This window comes from Lontra canadensis, unplaced genomic scaffold (genome assembly GCF_010015895.1).
Source record: "Lontra canadensis isolate GAN:19392208 unplaced genomic scaffold, GSC_riverotter_1.0 scaffold113, whole genome shotgun sequence".
In the NCBI taxonomy this organism is placed as follows: domain Eukaryota; kingdom Metazoa; phylum Chordata; class Mammalia; order Carnivora; family Mustelidae; genus Lontra; species Lontra canadensis.
The window spans coordinates 691,918-696,936 of NW_022631107.1; the positions used below are offsets into that span (position 1 = coordinate 691,918).

The window sequence follows — 5,019 nt, forward strand, 5'->3', positions numbered from 1 at the left end:
TCTAAATGTCCATCAGTAGAAGAATAATTGGGAATAATATTGTCAACCTATGCTATTAATACATGCCATGGAAATCCTATGCTATGCAGTGAATAAAAAAGATAAGATGAAGCTGAATGTGTGGCATGGAGGAATCTCTAGGACATGTTTTTCTAAGTGAAAAAGCAAGTTACAAAGAAAAGAAAAGCAAATAGGAACAGCTTAATCTCAGTGAGGTTTTTAAGAAAAGTCATAAGATATACTCTGCATTTTTATATGCACATCTTTACAAGTGCATTTTAAGAAGTCTGGAAAAATACTACTAAACCAACAACAAAGGTTACATCTGAGGATGAACATAGAAACTAAATTTAAAAGAAGCCATTGGGTTTTGATATTGGGAAATCATTGATGACTTTTGAAGATCAAACCTCATGGAAGTTGTGAAACCAGAAACAATAGTGAAGAAGTAAAAGAATGGAGGAAGGTGGACAGGGGAAGTGAGCATAGAGAGAAGCAACACACAACGTTCCAGAGAAAATGGAACAGAAATGTACAATGAACACAAAGGAATGGTGCGGTGGTGTGGATGACCTTAGGACACCAGCTGGTGATGTCTGGAGCCAGAGGGACTTGTGAACTAGATTGCAGCCAGATTTCATGATGAATTTGGGGAGTATTTTGGGCTCAGAGGTTGGCTATGTGTTGGGATGTTGCTGATTGGAATTGAGGGGGAATGGCAGGAAGTCTTCTGTTGACTTCACCTTGCTGTTAAAGAAAATTAGTGGGCTTTGCCACATCTACTGTGAGAATGAAGACCATTCTCTGCAATCAGACCGTTGACATTCCAGAAAATGTTGATCTCACTGTGAAAGGATGCACTATTACTGTGAAGAGGCCCAGAGGAACCCTGTGAAGGGTCTTCAATCACATCAACGTAGAACTCAGTCTCCTGGGAAAAAAAGAGTTGACAAGTGGCAAGTGGTAGAGAAATGGGAGGAACTCATTACTGTTCACACCATTTGTAGCTATGTACAGAACACAGTCAAGGGTTGGGCTTCCAGTACAAGATGAGGTCTGTGAATGCTTACTTCCCCCACCAACATTGTTATTCAGGAGAATGGTTCTCTTATTGAAATCCAAAAATTCTTGGATGAAAAATACATCTGCAGGGTTCGGATGAGGCCAGGCGTTCCTTGTTCAGTAGTTTGGGCCCAGAAAGAGGAGTTAAATATTGAAGGAAATGACATTGAACTTGTATCAAATTCAGCTGCTTTGATTCAGCAAGCCAGAACAGTTAAATATAAGGATACTAGAACGTTTTGGATGGTCTCTATGTTTCTTTTGGATTTCCTGGGAGATAGCAGTGTCTTTTGTTCTAATGAGGTGACTTGGTATGCTCCTGAATGGGGGCTGGTCACCAGAAAGACCAAGCCATGATAAAGAGCTTGGAATTTTCAGCTCCTCTCCTCATTCTCCAGGGAGAGGGGAGGGGCTGGAAATGGAGTTAAAGATTGATCATGCCTATGTGACGAAGCCTCCATAAAAATTCCAGCGGGGTTTGGGGGGCCTCCAGGTTGGTGAGCATATAGAGGTGCAAGAAGAGTAGCATACAGAAGGCATGGAAGCTCCATGCCCCTTCTCATATACCTTGCCCTGCACTTCTCTTTCACCTGGATGTTCATCTGTATCATTTATCCTATCCTTTTATAATAAATTGGTAAACGGTAAGCAAACTGTTTTTCCTAAGTTCTGTGAGCTGCTTTAGTAACTTAACTGAACCTGAGGAAAGGCTCACAGTAACCTCTGATTTATAGCTGATCAGTCAAAAAATGGGATAAAACCCAGGCTTGATGTTGGCATCTTTAGTAGGGGGCTGGGTGGGACAGTCTTATAGGCACTTAACCTGTGGGATCTGATGCTATCTCTATGTAGATAGTATCAGAATTGTTTTAAATTTTAGAACACTCAGCTGGTGCCATGGAATTGCTTGGTTTGGGGGGAAAAACCACATCTAGTGTCAGAAGTGTTGTGACTGTGTAGACAGTAAAGGAGAAACACAGAAGTGAGTCTTTCCCACTCAGATCTGAACAAATAAAAGAACTTAAACAACTCAACAACAAAAAGGCAAGTAATCCAGTTAAAAATGGGCAGAGGACCTGAATAGACATTTTCCCAAAGAAGACATACAGATGGCCAAAATGTACATGAAAAGGTGCTTGACGTCATTAGTCATCAGGAAAATGCAAACCACAACTACAATGAGATATCACCTCACATCTGCTAGAATGGCTATTATCAAAAAGACAAGAAATATCAAGTGCGAAGGATGTAAAGAGAAAGAAACACTCATGCACTGTTGGTGGGAATGTAAATTAATATAGCCACTGTGGAAAACAGTATAGATGTTCCTCAAAGAATTAGAAGAACTACCATATAATCCACCAATTCCACTTCTGGCTATTTATCTGAAGAAAATGAGAACACTAACTTAAAAAAATATCTGTATCTTCATGCTCACTGAAGCATTATTTACAATAACCAAGATATGGAAACAACCTAATTGTCCACTGATGGATCAATGGATAAAGAAGATGTGCTAACATGTGCAATAGAACATTATTATATACAATAGAACAGCCACAAAAAAAAAAAGAAAGAAAAAAAAAAAGAAAAGAAATCCTGCCATTTGTGACAGCATGGATGGATGTTGAGGGCATTATGCTAAGTGAAATAAGTCAGGCAGAGAAGGACAAATACTGCATGATCTCACTTACACGTGAAATCCAGAATAAAAACTAAAACATCCCCAAAACACTCCCCCCAAAACAAAACAAAACAAAATCCAAGTTCATAGATACAGTGAACAGATTGGTGGTTGCCAGAGAAGGAGGTAGAGGATAGGTGAAATGGGTGAAGGTGCTCAAAATGTACAAACTTATAGTTATAAAATAAATAAGCCATGGGGATGTAATGTATGGCATGGTGACTATAGTTAATAATACTGTTTTGCATATTTAAAAGTTGCTAGGAAAGTAGATCTTAAAAGTTCTCATCACATGAAAAAATTTGTAACACTGTATGGTGACAGATAATAGACTTATTGTGGTGATCACTTTGCAATATATAGAAATATTGAATCATTATATTATATACCTGAAACTAATGTAATGTTATATGTCAATTATACCTCAATTAAAAAAAAGATAGGAACAATATATTACATATCACACTTGTGATAATGGACTTGTATACCGTATACATAAAGAACACTCAAAACTAAATAATAAGAAAACTAATGACAAATTAGGCAAAAGATGTGAAGACAGTTCACCAAAGAAGATCTGTGGATCAAATAAGCACATGAAAAGATGCTCAGCACCAACAGTCTTTAAGAAAATGCACATTAAATTCACAGTGGGATACCATTATACATGCAGTAAAATAGCTGACAAAAATGAAAAGGACTGACTATATGTCAGGATGGCAAGATCATGGAGAAACCACAACTCTAATAAACTGATGGTGGGAATGTAAAATTATATAACTGCATTGGAAAACTGCCTAGCAGTAGACAATTTTTTAAAATCTTATCGCTATGAATACATCATCCCACTGCCTTCTGGTTTCCATGGTTTCTGATGAGAAATCAGCCATTGATATTATTGAGGATTACATGTACATGATGATTTGCTTCTCTTGCTATTTTCAAGATTCTCTTTTTTCATTTTGGGAGAATTTTATTTTATTAAAAATTTTTAATTTGAGGCACCTCTGGGTGGCTCAGATGGTTAAGTGTCTGTGTTTTGCTCAGGTCATGAACCCAGGGTCGTGGGATCAAGCCCCATGTCTGGTTCCTGACTCAGCAAGAAGTCTGCTTCTCCCTCCTCCTTCTCCTGCTCCCCCTGCTCATACTGTCTCTCTACATTTTCTGTATTTCTGTCTCAAATGAATAAATAAAATATTAAAAAAATTTTAATTTGAATATAGTTGACACCCAATGTACAATATAGTGACTCAACTTCTCTATATGTTATGCTATGCTCACCACAAGTGTAGCTACCATCTCCTACATGATGCTATTAAAATATCACTAACCATACTCCCTATGATGTGCCATTTATTCCTGTGGCTTATTCATTCTATCACTGGAAGCTTGTATCTCCCACTCCTTTTCACTTCATCCATTTTGCCTATGCCCCAAACCCCTTCTCTCTGGCAACCATTTGTTCTCTGTATTTATAGGTTTAATTCTGTTTTCCATTTGTTTGTTTTTTTTTCATTCATTTTGCTCTTTTTATATTCCACATATGAGTGAAATCATATGGTACTTATTTTCTCAGTCTGACTTATTTTGGTTAGCGTTAATACTCTCTATGTCTGTCCATGCTGTCCCAGATGGCAAGCTTTCATTCTTTTTATGGCTGTGTAATATTCCATTGTATATGCATACCAATCTTTTTTATCCATTCATCTATCAATGGACACTTAAGTTGCTTCCATATCTTGGCTATTGATAATAATGCTACAATAAACATAGGGGTGCAAAAATCTTTTCAAATTAGTGTTTTCATTTTCTTTGAATTATAACCAATAGTAAAATTATTAGATCATATGGTATTTCTCCTATTTAATTTTTTGAGGGATCTCCATATGGTCTCCACAGTGGCTGTACCAATTTACATTCCCACCAACAGTGCACAAGGGTTCCTTTTTCTCTGCATCTTTGCCAGCATTTGTTATTTTTTGTCTTTTTGATTTTAGCTATTCTGATAATGTGAGGGATATCTCATTGTGGTTTTGATTTGCATTTTCCTAATGACACTGCTGTGTCTGTTGGCCATCTATACGTCTTCTTTGGCAAAATGTCTAGTCAGGTCTTCTGCCTATTTTTTAAATTGGGTTGTTTGGGGTTTTTTCATGTTGAATTGTGTAAATTCTTTATATATTTTAGATATTAGCCTCTTATCAAATATATCATTTGCAGATATCTTCTTCCATTCAGTACATTGCCTTTTGTTTTGTTGATAGTTTCCTTCA

The 5,019-nt window shown here is 37.0% G+C and overlaps 1 pseudogene; it reads left to right on the forward strand.

Annotated features, from left to right (window-relative positions):
- Window positions 1-590: 590 nt before the first annotated feature.
- Window positions 591-1,497, forward strand: LOC116856855 (annotated as a pseudogene).
- Window positions 1,498-5,019: the final 3,522 nt, after the last annotated feature.